Source organism: Rutidosis leptorrhynchoides, chromosome 11, assembly GCF_046630445.1.
Source record: "Rutidosis leptorrhynchoides isolate AG116_Rl617_1_P2 chromosome 11, CSIRO_AGI_Rlap_v1, whole genome shotgun sequence".
NCBI classification, from domain to species: domain Eukaryota; kingdom Viridiplantae; phylum Streptophyta; class Magnoliopsida; order Asterales; family Asteraceae; genus Rutidosis; species Rutidosis leptorrhynchoides.
This window is the reverse complement of record NC_092343.1, coordinates 394,538,106-394,563,824: the sequence shown is the minus strand read 5'-3', so window position 1 is coordinate 394,563,824 and position 25,719 is coordinate 394,538,106. Positions and strand designations below refer to the sequence as shown.

The 25,719-nt window shown below is 32.6% G+C and overlaps 1 long non-coding RNA gene across 3 annotated transcripts in view; it reads left to right on the top strand.

Moving 5' to 3' along the window:
* The first annotated feature begins 11,787 nt into the window (after positions 1-11,787).
* LOC139874242 (uncharacterized) overlaps positions 11,788-25,719 on the top strand; it is a 63,886-nt gene continuing 49,954 nt past the window's right edge. For all 3 annotated transcript variants that reach the window (XR_011767853.1, XR_011767855.1, XR_011767854.1), the window contains exons 1-2: positions 11,788-11,971; positions 14,882-15,043. This is a non-coding gene — a long non-coding RNA (uncharacterized lncRNA). The remainder of the gene's footprint in view (positions 11,972-14,881; positions 15,044-25,719) is intronic.

Here is a 25,719-nt window from a genome sequence, read left to right as displayed (position 1 = left end):
AATCATTAAGTTAGCATATCATACAGATATAGAATATGTGTTTAGTTGATTTTAAAAGTCAAGTTAGAAGGATTAACTTTTGTTTGCGAACAAGTTTAGAATTAACTAAACTATGTTCTAGTGATTACAAGTTTAAACCTTCGAATAAGATAGCTTTATATGTATGAATCAAATGATGTTATGAACATCATTACTACCTTAAGTTCCTTGGATAAACCTACTGGAAAAGAGAAAAATAGATCTAGCTTCAATGGATCCTTGGATGGCTCGAAGTTCTTGAAGCAGAATCATGACACGAAAACAAGTTCAAGTAAGATCATCACTTGAAATAAGATTGTTATAGTTATAGAAATTGAACCAAAGTTTGAATATGATTATTACCTTGTATTAGAATGATAACCTACTGTAAGAAACAAAGATTTCTTGAGGTTGGATGATCACCTTACAAGATTGGAAGTGAGCTAGCAAACATGAAAGTATTCTTGATTTTATGAAACTAGAACTTTTAGAATTTATGAAGAACACTTAGAACTTGAAGATAGAACTTGAGAGAGATCAATTAGATGAATAAAATTGAAGAATGAAAGTGTTTGTAGGTGTTTTTGGTCGTTGGTGTATGGATTAGATATAAAGGATATGTAATTTTGTTTTCATGTAAATAAGTCATGAATGATTACTCATATTTTTGTAATTTTATGAGATATTTCATGCTAGTTGCCAAATGATAGTTCCCACATGTGTTAGGTGACTCACATGGGCTGCTAAGAGCTGATCATTGGAGTGTATATACCAATAGTACATACATCTAAAAGCTGTGTATTGTACGAGTACGAATACGGGTGCATACGAGTAGAATTGTTGATGAAACATGATTTTTATTATGAACATGAAACTATATACAAAAATTATGGTTAAACTCAAAGTGGAAGTATGTTTTCTAAAATGGTCATCTAGACGTCGTTCTTTCGACTGAAATGACTACCTTTACAAAAACGACTTGTAACTTATTTTTTCGACTATAAACCTATACTTTTTCTGTTTAGATTCATAAAATAGAGTTCAATATGAAACCATAGCAATTTGGTTCACTCAAAACGGATTTAAAATGAAGAAGTTATGGGTAAAACAAGATTGGATAATTTTTCTCATTTTAGCTACGTGAAAATTGGTAACAAATTTATTCCAACCATAACTTAATCAACTTGTATTGTATATTATGTAATCTTGAGATACCATAGACACGTATACAATGTTTCGACCTATCATGTCGACACATCTATATATATTTCGGAACAACCATAGACACTCTATATGTGAATGTTGGAGTTAGCTATACAGGGTTGAGGTTGATTGCAAAATATATATAGTTTGAGTTGTGATCAATACTGAGATACGTATACACTGGGTCGTGGATTGATTCAAGATAATATTTATCGATTTATTTCTGTACATCTAACTGTGGACAACTAGTTGTAGGTTACTAACGAGGACAGCTGACTTAATAAACTTAAAACATCAAAATATATTAAAAGTGTTGTAAATATATTTTGAACATACTTTGATATATATGTATATATTGTTATAGGTTCGTGAATCAACCAGTGGCCAAGTCTTACTTCCCGACGAAGTAAAAATCTGTGAAAGTGAGTTATAGTCCCACTTTTAAAATCTAATATTTTTGGGATGAGAATACATGCAGGTTTTATAAATGATTTACAAAGTAGACACAAGTACGTGAAACTAAATTCTATGGTTGAATTATCGAAATCGAATATGCCCCTTTTTATTAAGTCTGGTAATCTAAGAATTAGGGAACAGACACCCTAATTGACGCGAATCCTAAAGATAGATCTATTGGGCCTAACAAACCCCATCCAAAGAACCGGATGCTTTAGTACTTCGAAATTTATATCATATCCGAAGGGTGTCCCGGAATGATGGGGATATTCTTATATATGCATCTTGTTAATGTCGGTTACCAGGTGTTCACCATATGAATGATTTTTATCTCTATGTATGGGATGTGTATTTCAGACAAACTGATCTCGCCTTAAATAGTTGTGCCGAGGAATTCTGGCCGACTCTAGACAAGATTTCATCAATCATGTCTCCGGGTAGGTCTCTTAAAATATTGGGTTGTCTATCCATTGCGAATAATAAAAGTGCGATAAAATAAAATTGCGATAATTAAAAAGTACGATAATTAAAAGTGCGATTAAATAACAATAAATAAAAGTGCGATAATTAGAAGTGTAATTAAATATAAAATAAAGGAAATTAAATATGAAATAAAAGAATTATGCTTATTTAAACTTCCGTAATCATGATGTTCGACGTGTTGATTTTAGTTTTATGCCCATGGGTTAATTGTCCTTTGTCATGGATTATTTAATATGTCCGTCTGGTTTTTGTCCATAACAGTCCATCAGTCATAAATATAAAGTGCGAGTGTCCTCATCAAATTATTCTTATACCCAAAGTTAAATATTCCAACTAATTGGGGATTCGAATTGTAACAAGGTTTTAATACTTTGTTTAATGAATACACCAGGTTATCGACTGCGTGTAAACCAAGATTTTACTACTTTGTTAACAATTACACCAATTACCCTTGAATGTAATTTCACCCCTGTTTTAATTATTCTAGTGGCTATTAATCCATTCCCGTGTCCGGTTAAATGAACGATTATTCGTACATATAAATACCCCGCCCATCGTGTCCGATTGAGTGTATATGGTAATTTATAGGGACGCCCAATTGTAAATCTTTATATTAACATTAACAAACTTTCATTTAGTTAAACAAATATAAAGCCCATTAATAGCCCATAGTCTAATTTCCACAAGTGTCGTTCTTTTGTCCAAACCCCAATTATGGTACAAAGCCCAATTACCCAATTTTAGTAATTAGCCCAACATCATGATTACTTCGTTTTAAATAAGCATAATAATAACTTAGCTACGAGACATTAATATAAAAAGGTTGAACATAACTTACAATGATTAAAAATAGCGTAGCGTTACACGGACAGAATTTCGACTTACACCCTTACAATATTCGCTAACATACCCTTATTATTAGAATTATAATTAAAATTAAAATATAAATTATAAATATATATATATATTTTACGTATGAGAAGAAGAAGAAAAAGATGATGAAAATGATCAGATTTCGGTTTGCTTTATAGGGAGTTTCAAAACTGGGGGCTCCGCGACTCGCGGCCATTTTGGCCTTCAAACTCCGCGAGTCGCGGAGAATGAAATTACAGCTCAGTCCCTTGGAGTCTTTCTCTGCCGACGGTTTTTATTTATAAATATAATATATATATAATTAATATAATTAATTATATATTATATTATATTTATATACATAGTTAACTTGTAATTTTTAGTCCGTTGCGTCGAGCGTTAAGAGTTGACTCTGGTCCCGGTTCCGGATTTTCGAACGTCCTTGCGTACAATTTAATATCTTGTACTTTGCGTTTTGAATCTTGTACTCTTGTAATTTCGAGACGTTTCTTATCAATAATTGGAACCTTTTTGATTGTCTTTTGTACTTTTGAGCTTTTTGGTCGTTTGCGTCTTCAATTCGTCGAATCTGTCTTTTGTCTTCACCTTTTATTATTTAAACGAATATCACTTGTAAATAGAACAATTGCAACTAAAAGCTTGTCTTTCTTGAGGAATAATGCTATGAAATATATGTTCGTTTTTAGCATTATCACCTGTACACCCATCTAGTTTCAATAGCAGTCTTCCCAGCAGGCTTGAGTACCAAAGTCCAAACTTCATTTCTTTCAAACTCCATTAATTCTTCTGTCATGGCTTCAATCTAGTCATCATCCTTCAAAGCTTCATCAATCTTTTTAGGCTCAATGAGAGACAGAAAACTTGTATACAAATAGTAATTAGCAATTTCATCATCAGACATAGGAATTTGTGAAGTAGAAGGCCCTTTTGGTAAACCTTTGGTGTTGATAACATAATCCTCAAGATATCTTGGAGGATTAATAGATCTTGTAGATCTTCTAGCACTTTCAGAACCATGAATCACAGGAACAACACCAACTTCTTCTTCATCAGAATTTCTTCAATAGAAACATCAGTGATTTCCACTTCAGTAGAAGAAGTTTCATTTGAAGTATTCAAAGAATCATTTACCTTCACACAACCATCTTCATCTTCAGAGTCATGTTCTGAAATGTAAGTCTGTAAGCCAGACTCATCATTCTTGGGAGAGAGTTCAAACAGAATGTTGGAATCTGTATTAGCAGAGACAACTGTAACAACATAATTCTCATCAAAAGTGATGTGAATAGATTCCTCAATCTTCTTTCTTCTAGAGTTGAAAGCTCTATAAGCTTTAGAAACAGATGAATATCCTAGGAAGATGCCTTCATTAGACTTAGGTTCCATTTTTGCCCAGCAAATCTCTTTGATTGAGAATATAACATTTACAGCCAAAAAATTAAAAATAGTGAACAGTAGGGACTTTCTTGTGATAAAGCTCATAAGGAGTCTTTCCATGCTTCTTGACAATAATAGATCTATTTTGAGTATAACAAGCAGTATTGACTACTTCTACCCAAAACCTGAGAGCAACATTTGCATGACATAACATAGTCCTTGCAGCTTCAATGAGAGTCCTATTTATTCTTTCATCAACACCATTTTGTTGTGTTGTCCTAACACTAGAGAAGTTTTGACCAATACCAACACTTTCACAAAACTCAACAAGAGTAGCATTCTTGTACTCTGTTCCATGATCACTTCTTAATTATTTAACCAGCTTGCCCTTTTGTACTTGCTCCTTCTTAATCAAGTTAATGATCTCTTCAGGTGCATCACTTTTAGCATACAAGAAAATTACCCATGTAAACCTGGAGTATTCATCAACAATTACCAGTGTATACTTCTTTCCACTCATACTTCCAATGTTCATAGGTCCAAAAAGGTCCATATGAAGCATGTGAAGAGGTTCATTAATGGAAGCTAGAGTCTTGGAGTGAAAATGAGATTTGGTTTGTTTACCCTTAACACAGGTAAAGCAAACTTTATCTTTCTTGTAAGAGAGCTGAGGTAGCCCTCTAACTAACTTCTTATTAGACAACTCATTTATGTTCTTGAAATTTAAATGAGAAAGTCGTCTATGCCACAACCAATTTAACTCAGGAACAGTATGTGAATAAAGACAAGTATTAATACCAGAATCTGCAGTATCAAGATCAATAACATATACATTTTGCTGTCTCCAAGCAACCAATATAGGTTTCCATTTTGGATCATAGATGATTCCAGCATTTCTTCTGATTCTTATCTCACAGTCTTCATCAGCAACTTGACTTACACTTAACAGATTATGCATTAACCCTTCTACTAGTGCAACTTTCTTCAAAGAAACACCACCAGCTTTAACAGAACCATACCCAATTGTTTTGCCAACAGAGTTGTCCCCATATTTTACAGAGGGACCTTTTTCTTCCACAAACCCTTCAAGATGCTCCTTGCATCCTGTCAAGTGTCTTGAGCATCCACTATCTAAAAACCATTTCTTTCATTCTGCATAAGACACAAAACAATAACCATCAGTAACCTTTAGGAACCCACTTTACAGTGGGTTCATATGAAGAGCTTTTTACTCTCCAGACAAATGGCTTATTTGCTATCCAAACAATTTTTTCTTTAAATTGATTCTGATTTTTTGAACATTGTTTGTCTGATTTCAGCCATATGTTGACCTTTTTCTAAACTTTTAGGTTTAACTGAATCAATTTTGACTTTAGGTTTATCTTTCAATCTTTTAAAAAGTTTTGAAATTCTCTTTTTCAGTTTAGTAATAGCTTTGACTTCAAATTACTTTTGTTTTTCACTTTTAGAATCATCATGTGTCATTTCTGATATCACAGTGTCACTTTCTTTGACTGAGTCTATATCTGAGTCTGATGATCCAGACTCTGAATTTGAGTATGCATTTCCTGATCCTGATCCAGGCTCAGTGCTATAGATGGATCTTGATTCTGGCCTAACAAAAGCATTTGTTAAGAATTGCTTATCACCATCAACCTTAAGAAAAGTATTATGTAAAATCACATGCTTAAATCTATTTGGATCCTTTTCTTTTTCCATTCCAATATCATTCTTAAGATCAAAACATACACCAAGCACATCCCTAATATCTGCAGGTATTTTCCTAGCTATAACATCTGAGTTTTTCTTAGATGATACACACCAAGATTTACAAATTTTTTCATACTTATTTGCTCTTTCTCTGATTTGTCTTTTCTCATCATCAGATCTATAATCTCCTTATTAAAACTAGATTTGTATGCTACTAATTCAATTCAACATTGCTCTGTCTCACTTATGTGTAAATCTTTCTCTCTAACTATGGCTTTACGATCATTTAGTTCAGATTTTAATCTTTTGTTCTCATCTAAATAGGATTTAAAGTCATTCAACAAATACTGAAACATGCTTATTTTTTCATTGTCAATATAGTGAACAAAATTTTGTACCTTATAGGCAGTAGATTTATCACTATTTGATTGACTATTAAGTTTCTCAGCAATTTTCAAGTCATCTTCAAATTGACTAGATGACTTCTCCTGTTCAATAACTGCCATCAAACACTTATCTTCCTCTTCATCAGATGATGAATCTTCATCATCCCAAGTTTCTGTGTAGAGAGCCTTCTCAGTCTTCTTTACCACTGGCTTCACTCATTCCTTCTTCAAGTTCTTGTACTTCTGCTTGTACTTCTTTGCTTTTTTCAAATACTTACCAGAGTCTGAACTAGAATCTACTTTAGACCAACATTCAGTAGCAATATGACCAATCTTTCCACACTTAAAACAAGTAGCCTTCTTGAGATCAAAGGAACTTTTTCCTTTCCTAGGTCCAAACTTTTTCTTTTCAATTCTTTGAGTAAGAAGAGCCATTTGTTCTTCAAACATTTGAACCTCTTCATCTTCTAAAGAGTCATCACCTTCTTCATCTGTCTCAGCCTTGGTAGAATAACTTGAGAATAGTTCTTTGTTTCTTTTGGTTGTTGCAACTAGAGCAGCATCTGGATCTTCAGATCTTTAGCTATCTTCTTAGCATTGATCTTCTTCTTCAATTTAGTTTCCTCAAAATTTGTGAGAATTCCAAATAAACCACTAAGATCATAATTATCCAACTTCTCACTTACTACCATTGAGGTGATGATAGCTTCAAAAGTTTCTCGAAGTGCATCAACAAATTTTTGACACAATTCAGCTTGTGTCTTTATCACTCCAGCACCTTCCAGATCATTGATCAAGACCTGAAATCTTGAATGAAGATCAAATAATGATTCCTTTGGTTCAGCAGTAAAATTTTCATACAGCCTTACAAAATTCTTCTTCTTTTGAGTTTTAACCACAGTAACCCCTTCAAAATCATTTAGCAAAATATCCCATATGGCTTTTTGCAGTTTTAGCATGTCCTACCTTTCTCAAGATATGAACAGAAATAGCATTGCCAATTATACTTCTGATTTTGCTATCTAATCTGTAAAAAATAGCATCTTGGTCTGTCCACTGAGTTCTTGGAGTTTGAATAAACTCAGCAGGTTTGACCACAGTGCCATCTGCATTGCTCACAGCTTCAGTCCATCTGCCTGGAATAATGGGTCATTCAGTTAGAACTCTTTCAATTTCATCATGAATGGAACCTAGATACCAAAATAACTTTGGTTTCCAGGTTGTAAAAATCAGTACAATCAAAGATGGGAACACCTTTTCCTGCCATAACCGGAGCAGTAATTGTAGCAGACATGATGATTGTGTGTTCTTGTTCTAGGTTTTAATAGATCGTTTAAAGAAAATCAAAAGAATTTATATTTTTAATCGCTCTAATACCATTTGGGTCCACAATCAACAACTAGAACGTTTATATAAGATCAATTGAACAGAATAGCAAACAAGTTATAAAGTACGGAATCAATTGAACTTTATCAATTAAATTGATATAAAGAGAATAAAACAATAGAGAAGATAATTGTTATTGAATTGGCGAATTGGATTGAATTACATGTTCCCTATTTATAGATTTGAGAAACATGCTTCTCAAATCTTATCAAATATATTTCAAAACAAACGTAGCTAAATAAAAGGAAACTAAATAATTCATATCTCTTCAATGATCTTCTCATAGAAATCAAAGATATTCGTTTAGATGGAATCTCTTCATTCTTATTTTCAATTATTTCACGCGTATTTGATTTGATCTTTATCTCTATTCAGCACCAATAGAATCTGTATTTCTTGTTGAGCAGAGTCTGTGTTCTTCAATTTTTCAGACTCTAAATATTACAAACTCTAAATATACAGATTCAAATAATACAGACTCAAAATACTTTTCAGCTAAGACTTCTTTGACTCATCAAATTTACAAAATTTCTAACAATAATAAAACGTGAATAAGTTACATATTATATGAAGCGTAGCATTACATGTATATAAATCTTTAGGTTGTTTGGATCCCTTTATTCACTTTCTTATTACGTCCTTACTGAAAATAAAAATCAAATAGTTAGTTATTAGCTGTAGCATATAGACACTTCTTTCAAGCACAAACACGATCTAAGAATGTTTGTATATATGACCCCAGAGGCGAAGCCATAATTTACAGATGGGGGTGGCTTTGTCGTTAATCGGATGATTACAAAGAAAACTACATTAACAATCCATAACATTATATTTGATATTTGGGCTTTGAGGGAGGCTTACAATTATTTGTGCATAATAATAATACAAATGAAACTTGAGTCTTGATTGAGCTTTTGGGAGGCTGAGCACCCCTCACTCCCCTTGTCTCCGCCCCTGTATGACCCTAACCTATGATTAACTCGTTGTATTATCATGAGTTACAACTTACAATAATTCGAGCAATATTGTTAATGGGATTATCATTAAAATGCCCATTTTTGTTCACCTACTTGCATTGGAGCCCAAAAAAAAAAAAAAAACTTTGCCAAATTGCCCGCGCAAGGCACAAGGTGCCTTGTGCCTTGCGTCCTTGCACCTGGGGGTGCCTATTGCGACCTTGCTTCTCGTGGACGCAAGGACGTAAGGTGCCTCCTGATCGTTTTCCTTCAGACATTTCATCGAACACCTTATGTGCATGCACAAAATGTAAAAAATGGCCCATGAATACTCTTCAAGACCGAAATCCAAAGTGCTTTTTGGATTTTTATATAGAAAATCATGAGCCAAATAGTTTGATCCTAACAAAGAAATGGGCTTTCAAAGACCAAGCTCGTTAACACTAATTGGTTGCTATGAACATTAATCAGTCCTTGTTTTCTCAAATACAAAAAGTACCCGATTTAGCATCTGATTTTATTTTTCTTTGTAAACTACATATTCTTAAGTATTACTTCTACAAGTACTTTTTAAAAAGTACGTGCTCATTTGCATAATGTAAAAGAACCTTTCCTGCTGGTAATCAATATCTTCCATTTGAATCACCAAACCTTTTACATTTTCGGTTTCAGGCTGTACCAAGGCAACTTGTACTTAGCCTCTTAGCTAGGCCAAAGTGTACGTTTCGAAACGGAACATAAATATGTTGTTATACACAAATTCCAAATTAATTTCGGTTTTGCATCAGTGTAGAACAATAAACTGCTACAATTATTTTTTACATTTTGTGCATGCACATAAGGTGTTCGATGAAATGTCTGAAGGAAAACGATCAGGCGGGAGCAAGAGGCACATTGCGTCCTTGCGTCCCCGGGAAGCAAGGTCGCAAAAGGCACCTTGCGTCTTTGCGTCCCCGGGAAGCAAGGTCGCAATAGGCACGCGCAAGGCACCTTGCGCCTTGCGCGGGCAATTTGGCAAAAAGAAAAAAAAAATTGGGCTCCAACGCAAGAAGGTGAACAAAAATGGACATTTTAGTGATAATCCCTATTGTTAATAGCGGTACAATTTTCCATCAGGCTTTATCATCTACTCCTCAACAATAATCTCAAAGACATTTGTATGATAGGGTTACATATTTTTTTTTGCACAAGAGGAGATAGGGTTGCATCTTTCCATGTGCCGATAGTTTTTATATATGAATATGAACTGAGTAAAAAATAATATATAGTTTTTTTAGTAGATTGAAGGGTATAAATGTCAAAGTGCATTGCGATGAACACATTATTAGCTCATATTCGAATGATATTTCTGCTTTTATTGATTCACTCATATCATACAATAACCACTTATACTATGTGCATAAATAGTTATGCATAATGAGTCTATTATTCGGGTAATGAGTCTATTATTCGGGTATGTTTTAAATTTTTAGATGGAGGAAAATAGCTAAAAACTATCACGGTATGTTTGAAAAAACTAGTTGGTAGCTATTAGCTGGTAGATTATAGCTGTTAGCTAATTGCTTATAGTTGGTAGTTGTAGCTGTGTCTGTTAGTTGTTAGTTGGTAGCTGATAGCTTGTAGATAATAGCTTTTAATTTGTAACTTTTAGTTTTTAGTTTTTTATATGTATTTAGTTGTTAACAGGGTAGCTGAAACTGCTAAAATAAAGAATAAAATGACAAAAAATTGAGATTTTCTCAAACGCTATAGTTCTATTAGCTTTTAGTGTCTTAACTTTTTCTCATGTCTAAAAGTTTTGATCTCTTTTAATCAAACAAATTTTTTACTCCGTATTAGATAAGAGAATTTTTCTAAAAGCTAGAAGTTAAAACTCATGAAATTCTAAAAAGCTTTAAAATGCTCATAATAAAACATACATTAGAACTAGCGTTTAAAAAAAAATCTCATAGTTTATTACTCCTCATTTTCTCTTTATTTTATCTATTCAACTACTCCAATTTATTTTTTTTGACACAAAACAATAATTTTATAACAAATTGAGAAACATAATCAAATTGATGAAGACTCCAAACACATACAACTAAACGGCAAACAAGGCAAAGAAATGCGAACTAACCAGCATACCCATGATCTAACTAAAAAACTAAAGGAAACAAACAACCAAGACCGTAACACAAACAAACAAGCCATGGAACCAAATACAACCCATCGAACAATTAAAAACAGAAAAAAGCGTACGAGCTTCACATACCCCCGACATTAAAGTTTTATAGCTCCTCTCCGTGGACCTTCCTTGTCTTAGGTTATTTTTCTTTTGCTTTAATTTAGGCACCATCTTCGAACCAATCAATTTACCTTCAACCCGACAATCTTTAAAATCAATAGTGCCCTCCTCAAAAAACCTAGATAACTTGCCCAACGAGGCGACGAAGGACCCCCATCATCGTCAATTTGACGATTAGCCGAATGTTAGCCACCGAAAGCTGTACGCCAGAGCCTTCATACCTTGCTTGTTGATGCGCCATTCCAACCACATCTGAATGGGCTTTCAAGCCCACACAATCGCCCAAGGTGGATTTTGGCCCATCAAACAATGGATCCAAAACAGAAGCTTCACTGGCCTTAACAACAACAGAAGAACTTGTTAGTTGTGAAAACTACTAGTTATTATTAACTACACTACAAAGTAGCTACTTTTCCTAAACATACGTTTGGTGTGAAAAACTCACATGTGATTGGTGGGGGTAGTCAAAACTCACAAGTATTTTGTGCAAGGGATTCTTTTATACCACGTGACCCCTGTGTAGTTTTTGTAACTACTTTTTATTCTCTCTCACACTTATCAATTACGGAGTACTTTCTTTCTTCTTCTTTATCTTTATATCTAATACATTTATCAGATTTAGGTCTGTTCGTTCTCTTTGTGAGCTGTTTTTGTTTTGATCCAGCTATAATTACTTTTTTTTTTTTGTTCAGATCCAGGTCCGCCTTAGACCGACTTGACCCGACATCGACCGACTTTTTATTCGATTTGGGCATAACGGTTCAAGACCGTCACCCGGCCAACTATTCACCACCATCCACCGCAACATTCACCACCACTACACCATAAATTTGCAGGTTATTTCTTTTTCTAACTTTTTCCTTCGATTTATTATTTCTAAGGTTTTATGTTTGAATTTTTTTTGTTTCCTTATGTTTTTGGAGTTTGTTATTGTTCGTGGTAAATGGTAATGATAGTAACATAGTTTTAATGCTTCGATCTAGTAGTAATATGAGTTTGATTTAGTTAATTGTGGTGTTTTTGAAATTAACAATAATGTTCTTGATGCTTCCACAGTTGCTGGGTTTTGCTAATGTAATAAATGTTCACTTAATAAATATTGGGTTTTGTTACTATAATAAAAATGGGAAATGGGAAATGATATTTCCAACACGTGTTTTAGATGTTCCACCATTCACGCCTTTTCCCTAAAATATCCGTTAATATATTATAACAAAAAGTTTTAAAATGTTTGTAAAAACCTATCATTAAAGACATTTTGAACATTTTAGGTGGAACAAGTAACAACCACGGTGGAAATATCAATTTCCAAAATAAAAATTGAATAAACATTCCTGTATTCTTGTTGTACTCTGTGGTAACTATTGCTGTGTTTTGTTACTATGGAAGTTGGTTTGGGGATTTTTTTTCTCCCCAAGTTTAGCACATGGACACTCAGTTTAAAATTAGGGTTAAAGCTATAAATAGTATATATACTTTCATTTTTGTTCCAATGTTTGCTATATACTCAGAAAAATACCAATGTAGGCTATATAATTTCAAAAAGTGTATTCATGTCAACAAAAATGACTTGCTACCGGCTAAACCGGTTAAAATGATTATGTGGACTTTTTTTCTCTTTTAAATATGACATGGTAAAAAAAAACCCGCAACTTGTTCTTCCATAAATAAGCTATATACTATCATTTTTGTTCCAATTAGGCTATATACTCCAAAAAATACCAATGTATGCTATATACTTTCAAAAAGTGTACTCTTGTCAACAAAACACAATTTTGGTGTTCTTCATGAAACCGCTCCTGTTCTTCATCGAATTGTGAAATCGTTGGGGATTTTGAATCTTAATACTTCACAAAAGCTGTTAGTCGAGGCTATTGGCATCATTTTCAAGTAATTTGAAGCTCCGATTAGATGATGATGTTAGCAGGTTTCTAAGTTTTGTTGGTATAAATCGATACACCTTTTAAGAGTATATAGCCTACTACATTGGAACAAAAATGAAATTATATAGCCTATTTATGACTTTAACCCTTAAAATTATAGTAGTAGTCTGTTTGTGTTTGTTTTTCTATTGCTTCTCGCAATTTGTTAAGTGTTTTTGTAATGGAGTGTTTCATATGATATTCAGGGGCGAGTTTATAGTAGTAGGAGTGGGGTCTTATGACCCCACTAGTGTAAATATTTTTTAGAGAATGTATGCTTCAAATTGTGTGGAACATCACTAAATTTAAGGATATGCCCCCATATATTTTCAAAATTTGTAGTTTTTTTTAGGTAAACAACCACTAAAGTGCCCTTAAAATATAACTCTCCTTGAAAAAAATTTCGGGGACTCAATTGAATTTTCATCCTGAATTCACCACTGGTGATATTTATGAATATATGTGTAAGTCAGAAGAGTTAGTTTATTGGCAACGGGTTTTGACAAAGTTGGCTTTTGCTCTTCACCGTTCGTTCCATCTTTCTCGATGACGATCTCCTTTAGGTGAAGCTGTTGATTTTTATTGCTTCTCTCAATTTGTTACGTGTTGTCCGTCTTGTGCAGCTATTTGTTGACTAGGACTCGTTTTGGTTAGTTGACCAAATTTGATTTCTGGATTTGTTTGAGGTTTTGTAACTCTCTTGATTTGTATGTTGATATTGATTTTGGAGTTATTGTTATGGTATGCCTAAATTATTTAGTTCCCATTTATGGTCCTTTGATATGTACCAAATTATTTAACTTTCTGGGTTTGTTTCTGGATAATAATTAATGCACACGTGGGATGGAATATGAATACTTGCTAATAAAAAAGTATTATAGATAGTTTAGCTCTACTGATGATATGCTATTTCAGTAGCGATTTAACTTGTAAGTCAGTGACGTACTATTAAGAACAGATTTTGTGTTAAGATTTTATGCGTACCAGATTATAAACACCAACTGTTCGTTTTTAGGTATATCCATTTTATAAACATCAACTGATGTAAATAACATGAATTGTAACTTAAGCATGGAATAATCGCAACTTATTCCGATTCTACTGTATTAATACTACTATTTTCATGTCTTTTTGGAATTTGGAATGCAATGTTATTGAGTTCATTAATGTCTATTAGTTGTTCTACCTGTTGAATGTATCGACTCTCTTCGATATTACTTTTACTTTAGTTCAACATAAGTTAGGGAGTGTCTTAGTTGTACAGGGGTTACCTTTTCTAAAATTTTCAGTAGGGATCTAACCGTTTGTATTTGTTCATCCGTGAATATCAATAAGTGTCTGATGTACTCTATGTGTGCGTGTTTGGGTAATAACAAATGATGATGTGCAAATATATATTAACGAAGGGTCATATTTAAAATTATATATTTTGTGTACACTTATGTTGTTAATAGCAATGGTATTAACAATTCTAATGTATAAGATAATATTAGGTTGGGTGATAACAAATGATGATTTGTAATCATATCAGTTAGTATTAGCAAATAGAAGTTTTTCACTATTTTAAAAAAATTGTAACATAAGTTCGTTGTATGCGTGTAAGTATTTATATATTGTCTTATGAATAGCTATTACGAGATGTGTTGTAGCATGTTTTGCTGTTTCATAGCATGTTTTGCTGTTTTAGTGTTTCCATTGAACATGAGGGCTTGTTTACTTACCACTTAATGGTCTGTTTCTATACATATCTTGATTCAATAAGTAAAATTGTTGTTTCTTTGTCACTTAATCTACCACTTAATCTGAAAATCGGTATGTTTTCAGGAGACATTGAATCAGACACCCCTCCAGAATAAGATGCAATGGAAAACGGAGGCAAATTCAGTAAATAAGTAAACATCCTAGTCAATATCGAAGAAAGGTTGCCAAAACCTACAATGCATTGTCTAGACGGAGCCAAGTCTGCAAGCAAGCGGTAGACTCAAGGTAACAAATACGCCCGACAATCAATGTTCATCAAAGTATTCACACACACACACACACACACACACACACACATACACATAAAACAACAACAAAATTCAATCCCACAAAAGTGGGGTATGAGGAGGTAAGATGTAGATAATCTTTTTCCTATTCTAAAATAAAGAGAAGTCATTTCTCTATCCAGAGTGAAACACCCCCAAGAGTAGAGAAAGTTCTCCCTCTCAATGTTCCATGAAAATGGTAGAATTAAATTTCTATGAGTTTTAAACCTACATGAAGTTCAAGTGAGAACGTTCTCATTATAACTTTTAATGAGAACAGATACGGACCACCAATTTATTTAAAATCTAATAAAATTAATTTAAATTGTACAAATGCTTTAAGGGTACGTATGGAATTTAGCATACTAACAGTTATCACCGATTTATTCTCCTAACCACCCATGATCTATGTAAATGTCTTTTTCATCATATTTCATATAACTTCACATGCTTTCTTTCAAAACTTCCGGTCAGATATAAATAGAAAAAACTTTGATGGTTTAAAAAAATATATAAATATTAATCTCTTTGCTCATGATTATGATATGAATCAAATATGGATGCGTCAACAATTACAAGTATAAATTGAGTTACTTTGGATGCATCATGTACATATGCATAACTTATTATCATGATTCTTATCCTAAAGTTTGGTGCATACCAAATTTCAACTAAGGCGTACGCATGCATCTTAACTTACCTAATGAAGCATACCTACTGATGACTATCGCATACACCCATATATTTTAGTGGATACCGAGTACTATTTTAATGCATCCTATATAGTTGGGTGATGTCATCCTTATTGATTTGATTAAGCATTCTTGTAAGTGAATGCATGTATAGAAAAAATCATATAGATATGTATCATGCATCCCTCTCTAATTATTGATATTCATTCATCCAAATTTATATCAATTGGAAGATGAGGAAAAATAAATTTAATTGTTCTGTTCATTTCACATATTTCAGCAAAAAAAATATTATTATCTAAACGTATTACCCTATATAAAATAACAAATCATAGATTTTGCCAGTAAATGGTGAACTAAAATTAACTTTCAAATAACAAATTATATCATCAAATATCATAATATTTATATCATAATTATAAAAGTTATAAACAGAATTTTGGATTTAACAAGCCTTAACTAGCTGTTATCCCTAAGTTCTATCTTACATTAACATTTTTCTGCTCAGAATCAAAATCACGCCTTAAATGTCAAAAATTATACTTCCTCCGTCCTAATTCTATTGTCCGGTACTCCTTTTTGAAATGTCTCGAATTAATTGTCCACTTCCATAAATGGTAAAGAATAATGTGGTAAAGTTCTGTTGTGCCCCTAGTTTATACATGTAAGACAATAATATATGCAAAAAGTAAGGAGTAAAACTTGAAAGTTAACAGAAAAGTAAAGTACATGTGTCAGGTAATTTTTATTAAACTGTTTGTTTTTTATCTGGGGACAATAGATTTGGGACGGAGGGAGTAATAATTAGTAGAAAATTGATCTGTTTACCCCAACATCTTTTTTGCCACGTTTGTTAACCACATTTTTCTCTCTTTTGCTTGCCTGAAATCTAGACAAACTCAAACTAAGTGTCAATTCTATTTTTAATTAAAATCAAATTTAAAATAAAATATAAACTAATCTTACATTCTAAGTGTGCACATGAGGATCTGCTTCGTACTTAGATTTGCACTCGATCACGTTCTAGCGTTTCGGCAACGAAACTTGTTTTTCCCTCGGTAATATGATGGTGTGGTTTGGAACCTGATTTTTATGTTTTTTACATTTATCTAGAGTATTAAAGTTCTTCCCCATTTTCGTAACTGTGCGTGTGTAAATTTTATTGACGTTACGGAGGAGAATGATATTAGCCTCATTTCGTAAGACCTGACTCCAATAAAGGGGAATATCCGAAATGGCGTTAATATTATTTTCCTTTGTAACATCAACAAAATTTACACACGTACACAAAGTTATGAAAATGTGGAAGAACTTTAAGAGACTGGATAAACGTGAAAAATATAACAATCGGGTTACAAATCACGTCGTAAAAGTTAACGGGGAAAAAAATAAGTTTTAGTGCCCGAAGTGCGAGAACGTGATCGATTGTAAATCTAGATATGGAGCAGATCATCACGTGCACACTTTTAATGTAAGATTAGTTTATACTTTTATTTAAAATTTTATTTTAGTTAAAAATAGAATTAACGCTTAGTGTGAGATTGTTTGGATTTTAGGCAAGCAAAATAATGAAAAATGCGGTTAAGAAATTTGCTAAATAGGATAAGTATATCACACTACATACACATCGATTTCTACTTATTATTATAATATTTGACATTTAATGCGTGATTTCAATTGAAAAATATTAATGTGAAGATCGAAGGTGGAACTTAGGGATAATAGTGAGCTTGGGCTTGGTAAATACAAAATTCTGTTTATAACTTATATTTTTTATAATTTCAATTTGATGTGAATATTATGATATATTAAGATATATTATTTGAAAGTTAATCTTAGTTCAACGTTTACAAACGAAATTTGTAATTTGTTATTTTAAATAGAGTAATAGTATGTTTAAGATGATAATATATTTTTTTTCTAAAATATGTGAAACACTTGTATTCTATTTGAAATTGTACTTGACTTGATAGTGGTAATAAAATGATTTGATAGTGATTATTTTTTAGAAAATCACCGTTGTTCTTGTCTGTCCTAACAAATAAAGTTGGTTCATAAGTACCGCGAAAGCTGATTTGGAAGACACTTAATGTTAGGGGTATCCCAAGTAGATATATTAGAGCTATTATGGATATGTATGATGGGGCGAAGTCCTGTGTCAGGACGCCTGTGGGAAACACAGAGTATTTCCCGATAGAAGTAGGCTTGCACCAGGGATCGGCCCTTAGTCCTTTCCTTTTCGCTTTGATTCTAGACGAGCTGTCTCGAGGAATACAAGAGAACATCCCTTGGTGTCTGATTTTTGCCGATGATATCGTGCTTGTATCAGAATCAAATGAGGAGCTTAACAGAAGACTAGAACAATGGAGGGAGGCCTTATAACAAAATGGGTTACGGATCAGCAGACAAAAGACAGAATATCTTAGGTGCGAATTCAGTAGGAGTGAGGATGAACTAAATGGTGGAGGGATTATCAACATTGGGGACCAGATCTTGCACCCACAAGAGTCGTTTAGATATCTAGGTTCGGTCCTCCACAAATCGGGGAGGATAGACGAAGACGTGACTCAACGTATTAAGGTAGGTTGGTTGAAGTGGAGAGCGGCGAAAGGGGTCTTGTGCGACAAGAAGATCCCACTCAAATTAAAAGGGAAATTCTTTAAAGTAGCTATTAGACCTGCCATGTTGTACGGATCAGAATGTTGGCCAATGACGAAGGCCCAAGAGAGAAGGATGGAAGTAGCAGAAATGAGGATGCTTAGGTGGACGTGTGGTAAAACCATGTTAGATAGGATCCCAAATGGTGTGTTTAGGGAAAACCTTGGAGTCTGTAGCATCATCGACAAGCTAAGGGAAGAACGGCTTCGATGGTTTGGGCATGTGATGAGGCGACCTCGTATTGCCCCGGTAAGGAGAGTCGAGGCACTCACGGTCGATGGCGTAAGGAGAAGGGGTAGACCTACACGTAGGTGGATGGATAGACTTAGGCTCGACATGAGGGAGCTTTCGCTGACTGAGGACATGACTTCTGATAGGGGTGCGTGGAGGGCTAGAATTAGAATAGTCGAGTAGGGTTACGTCCTTTTATGTTATTTTTTTATTTTTAATAGTATTTCTCATTAGGTTTCTTACTTTTGCTTTTTTTTGCTTTTTATTACTTTTTTTATTATTATTATTACTTTATTTATTATTATTATTATCTCTATATTATTATTGTTAGTTTTTATTATTATTATTATTTTTATTATTATTATTTTTATTATTACTATTATTTTTATTATTATTATTATTATTATTATTATTATTATTATTATTACTATTATTATTATTATTATTACTATTACTATTAGTATTATTTTTATTATTGTTACTACTACTATAATACTCTTGGTATTACTAGTACTGGTACTATTACGACTACTACTATTACTTTTATTATTATTATTTTTATTATTATTATTATTATTATTATTATTATTATTATTATTATTATTATTATTATTATTATTATTATTATTATTATTATTATTACTATTATTGTATTATGGGTGTGTTAATATTAATTATTAATATTATTTGTGGTATTAATATTAGTACTATTGCTTTTAACTATTTTTTACTAACACTAGTACTAGTATTAGTATTTTTATTTTTTAGCCGCTTAGAGCCATAATTGATTTTCAGGGAGACTTTTAAACCCATGAAATTTTGATTCTATCATTTTCATGGCGTCTCAATATATATATATATATATATATATATATATATATATATATATATTTTTTTTTTTTTTTTTTTTTTTTTTTTTTTTTTTTTTTACTATTTTTATAAATAAATAAAAAAAAAGGCCGGAGGTCCACTCGGAAGCAATCTCTTTATCCGCCGAATAAAGAGAGGGATGACTTTCTCTACTTTTCTGGGTGGAGAAATGACTTGTTTTTATTCTCGGATAAGGGAAGGATTGTCTACATCTCACCTCCCCCATACACCACTCAAGTGGTATTGGGTACTGTTGTTGTTGTTGTTGTTGTTGCATAAGTAGTGTTGCAGAAATCGGCCGAGAACTCGGGGAGTTCTCGGTTTTAAATCGGTGCCGAGTTCTCGGTCCCCGACTGAGACAAAAAATCGGTCAATGGCCGAGTCAACTCGATCAACGGCCAAAAAATTGGAAAAAATCAGACAAAATCGGTTAAGAAATCAAAAAATTGGGGATAAACTCGGTCAACAAAGACCCCTTGTACTTATCAAAATAACCCTCTACTCTATTTAAATATACACTTTTAACCATCTATTTTAATTTATTTTTTTTTGAAAAGCAAAAAGTATTATTATTATTACCCGAATTATAACAATACAAGTCCCTATACGCATCTATACAATGATATAAACATTATCATACAATCGGAAAAAGAATGGAGTTTAATCTATAATGTAATAATCGGGATCGACATAGACTAATCAACACTATGAGGGAAACGAACTTGTGAAAAAACAAGCAGGGAAAGAGGTGAAAACCGTGCCGATCAAGCGGCGACAAAGTTGTCAAACAACCAACCTTTTTAATCTAATCCACATAAGCTAATTTGAAAACAACGAACACTACCCGATTTATGATAATGCCGTGTTAACCGATACCCATGCGGTTTGGAGGCGATGCCACGTAAAAGGAAGTGTTGAGGAGACATTGATGCCATTCGATTGGTATTTTTTTCGCGAACGGTTTGAGATCCAGCTAAAACTTTGTGTTTGAATCTCGGAGATAATCATTGCGGGATTTCACACTTTACATGAAAAGACTTTTAGGTTCCTATGTTTCCATATAATGTAACACGCAATCCATTTAGTAGCTTGCCATTAGGAAGATCCAATGGAGTTATATGAGAAACCTTGGTCGGAGATGATGGCTTCATTGATGTTAGAGATTGTTGTGGTATTATGATTCCACCAATCAAGAGTTGTACCCAAATTGAAGACACTTTATGACAATTAACCAACGCATGTTCAATGGTATCGATATGTTGATCGCGTAAGGGACATAAGGTGGTATGGAGGTCAACTCCTTTTTTATTAAGTTCACTTCTAACCGGAATTTTTTGTTGAATGATTCTCTATGAGAATATGAAGACCTTTTGTGGAACGTATTTGTTGCGAGGTAATGATAGGTTTCTAGAGTGGACGCCGTATTTTAATGTATTGATCAGATTTGACATTGATGATGCAGTGAAAGTGCCTGATGTGTCAAGGGAGAATTTCCGTGAATTGGGGCAATCCAAAATACTTACGGATGATATTAGATTAGTGAGTTCCGTAAGTTCATCTATCGCACGACCACTAGGTGTCCGGGACCAAAACCAATTTCCGACCGAAATGGAGTTAACGTTCGATATTCTTTCGGCAACAGTTGCTTCTTTGTGGGATTCCAACATGAATAATCTATGAAATAATGATTTGAGACTTTCGGAACTGATCCATATGTCGTGCCAAAAACTGATCGATGTGCCATTGCCTATGCGCTTTGAAATCGAAGATGTGAAGATGGTTCCTAAGTTGTCTGCGACTTTTCCGGCTTTAATAATTTCTTTCCAAATGGATGTAGACTAAAGATAACAACAAAATAAGTGGGTCCCACGTAGTATCAATAATGTAACATTGTGTAACGTGACATTGTAATTATTGCATGTAAATACGTGTGTTTAGTGTGCTGGCCATGTGGGCCATAGGAACCAATAATGTAAGATAACTTGTATGGTTTATGTTTAAAGTTAAATAAGTGCGCGGGCCACAACAATAATGTAAACGATCAATAATGTAAACGATCGTAGTGCGTGGGTCCCGGAGCATCTGTAAATAGTGTCATGGCTCGCCTATAAAAGGAAGCCTTTGTTTTAGTTTGTTTTCAGGTTAAGTTTGATAATTAACCTCACTGGTTTCTTTCTGTTGAATCTTTTAGATTCTGAATAGCAGAGCCCCCGTCGTTGAGTCCTAACCGATTCTGAATAGCGACACCTATCTAAGCATTATATGTTCGTTGTTTAAAAGCACAGTCGAATATAACCCATCAAACATATATTCATTGTTTAAAAGCACATTGAATATAAACCTTTATATATCAGTCACTATAATAATCACTCATTCACGTATCAAGATTAACAAAGTTAGGCACATGTCAATAATAGAAGCAAAGTTAGGCAACCTTTGTTTTCATTATCCATTCATGAATTCATACGCATCTTCTATATTTAAATCTAGTAAAATCTAATCGGATCCTCACGATCTAGATTAAAACTAAACGTAACTTAATTCTGCACTAAGTTGAAACGTCGATTTGATCTTGGTATCAGAGCTATCAGCACGATTCAAGAAAAGCAGTTGCACCTTCAGAATTCTGCATCAAAAGCAATTAAGAAAAAACTCTCAGGTATACTTACAAACTTATTTTTAATAACAGAATAACTAAAACTCAAGAGGAAGTATCTAATGAAATAGAAGAAAGTATTACCACTATTAATAATATTGAAGATGAATCTGGTTTCATAGCTGATATCATGATAAACAGAGAAGCAATAAGAAGAACAAATTTTACATTATCTGAAAAACATAACTTCGATAATAATAGAAAAATTAAAGATATTTTCTCAAAGAAAAATATTACTTATTTTAGAAAAATGATTGGTGAAGAACCTGTACATATTGAACAAACAAAAGGAGATATATTAATTCCTATAATCAACAGGAAACAAATAAGCGATAGAATTAAACAAATGAATGAAAAAGATAGAACTAAAATAGCTTATGTACACATATCAACCATACAAATTATATTCAAAAGCACCTTCATGAGATGTAATACACCTATTGAACTAGAATTAAGAGATGATAGAATAATTGATAAGCATGAAAGTATAATAGCAAAAGAAAAAGAAAATTTAGCTGAAGGAAAAATTAAGTTCAATATAAACATTCAATTAGGTTTAAGTATGAAAGATAAAGATAAAGATCTAAATAAAAGCATTACAATAAGATATGAATTATTAAGAAGAAATTTTATGTATAAAGGAAATCACCTTTTAAAGTTACATATCAAATTAATTATGCATTAACAAATTCTCATCACAGTATTACTTTTAAAACTGATGATAGAATATATATAGATAAACTTTTTGAACCGCTATTAAGCCTAGAAACACCAAAAGTATTTACTAGCCAAAGATATATTGAAAAAGGGAAATCAACTTCAGAATTGCCATCTGTTTGGATACCACGAATAGAAAAATCAATTTCCATTACAACAGGCGAAACATCTAGTGAAAGTAATGAAATAAAAGATTTAAAACCAATAATACGAATTCTAAGTCAACGAATTTAATGAATAAACTTGGTAGTATAGTGAAACACTTGAATTAGAATTAGAAGTAATTAACCACGAGCATAAAACCTATCAACTAGAATATATAAGAGCTGAAAATTACGATAAAAATAAACTTGAAATATTATATTCTAAAATATCTGAAAAATTAAAAAGATGAATTATCCGTAGTTGATTATTATAACAACGAAGCAAGAAAAAGATTTCAGAAGAAAATATGGAACCAACAAATGAAATTAGACTTAAAAAATCATGAGTTCTAAATGACAAATTAATTGTTCATCAAAAAATTCAGTACTAAACTCCATTATATAAAATTACTGGAAAATGATTTCAAGCAAATACAAAGATATTAAAAGACTAGAAAATGTTTTAATCAAAGAAAAATCATATCAAGATTTCATTTCAAAATCTAAGATTCCAAAATTAGAAAAACTGATTTTTTTTTTCTACAAACAAATTATTAATTCTCATTATAAGAGCAATGGGAGTGGAGTATGTCACATGCCCCGTCCCCTACCTAGTCACAAGTGACACCACTCCCTCAGTCCGTCGCCAACATCCGTTCCAAGCAAGTCAGTCTCTTCCGCGACGTAAATTGAGGCATATTCATATACAAAAATAATATTATTTTAATAAGTGACATACCCCAACTGACATAGGTCACCACTCCTCATTTTTTCTGACTCAGCAAGTCATGCCTGACATGCCAAGTGACCTCAGTCACCACTCCCAGTGCTCTAAAGTAATAAAAGAAATTTCATCCGACTTATCTTATTCAACTTGTTAAAAATTCATGAATTTATCAAGTATAAAAATTGGAAAAGAAGGAATCGCATCTAACAAACCATTTATACCATTTAACCAAACACGTTTCGAAATACCAAAAAAATTACCCGACGAATCAATTTACAAGATTGATATAGAAAATAATTCAGAAAAACCTATAGGAGAAAAAATAGAAATATTAAACTCCACATTAAATAATATTATAGAAATCCTAAGTTTTCTAGCATTAAGAAAACTTCCAGAAATAAAAGGAACAATTCTAGAAAATATAAACAAAATAAAAATAGTAAAAACAAGACACTAATTATGAACATGCCAGTACAAGTGCTATAAAGTATGAAGATATATAAGAGTTTTATACAGATCAAGAAGAATCGAGTTCAAGAAAAAGTTATAAAATAATACCACCTCTTCGCATAACATAATAAAAAAGTTTTTATTTTTACCATGGATTCTAAAATTCAAATGAATAATTTTTCAAATGAACTTTGAAAGAATCTTATAAATGAAAGCTGGGAAAGAATTTCACAATTAATTAAAAATATTGAAGAATATGAAAAATATCTTGAAGAAGAAAAAGACGCTGAAGGCATAGAACTTTTATCGTCTATTATTAGCATACACAAACAATTAGTAAACAACGCTTAAAAAAGTATTAAAGAAATTTCAGCAAAGCTAGTAATCTGTTAAGCACAAATTGCTTTAGAAAAATATTCTATGCAAAATTTATCTTCAAGTAATATTCATTATGAATTATAAGCTCGATGAAGTCAAGATCATATTCATGAAAATAACTCTTTTGATTATATGAAAAGCAAACAACTCTTACGAGTACATGAATTAGCTTTTTAAAGCAAAAAAGCACCAAAAGCATACAAAATATTTCTGCAGGTATTTCAACAATGGAAGCAGTCATCAAGCAGATTCAAAACCAATTACAACAAAAAAGAGAACAAATTCAAGCACATCGATAACAACTCTCAAATTTTCAGAGGGAGGAGGAGGAATTACTAGAAACCTTAAAAATTTTAACCCAACAAAAAACAGCCAAAAAAGAAACCCAAAAAAAAATCAAGGAAGAATCACCTAAATTAACAACACCCTCATCATCCACATCAACACAAACAGCAAATTCACAAACACCACATAAACCAACTATCGTCAACTTTGAAGAACCAGAAACACCTAAGAAACAAAGCTGGTATGAAATGACTGAAGAAGAAGAACGATCTCAACAAACATCGTATACAGAGGAACCAAAGAAAAAATGGTATGTCATTTTCCAAAGGAATATACAACAACTAGGCAACAGCAAATCAGTTTATATTAGGTAGAAGCGTGACGCATAAAAGTTACACAACTCTAGAAGCAGCAAAGGCAGCATTCAATGTAGCATATAAAACAATAGCAACTCAACCATCTAATGAAGCAAAACGTTCAGGATCAGGAATGGTTAATCTTAACCATTATCTCTCTGGTCAAACAGCAAGTCTAAATGCCATAAATAGGATGAAAAGTATTCTCTCTACAACAGAATAAGAAGATAAGAAAAAACCGTCCACACACAGTTTTCAAAGGTTATGGGATAACTTTGTGAATTACAACGAAAACTATGCAACAATGATATTCTATCCCAAAAATAGAAAAACTGGCCCTAAAGCAGTTTTCTTACCATAAGCATCACCATTAACAGTATCAGAATTTCGTCCATGGATTAATCGATACCTTATATATCGATGGAAGAACACTTCATGAAATTAAGGAACTCCCACAAAGAATGCAAGAAGC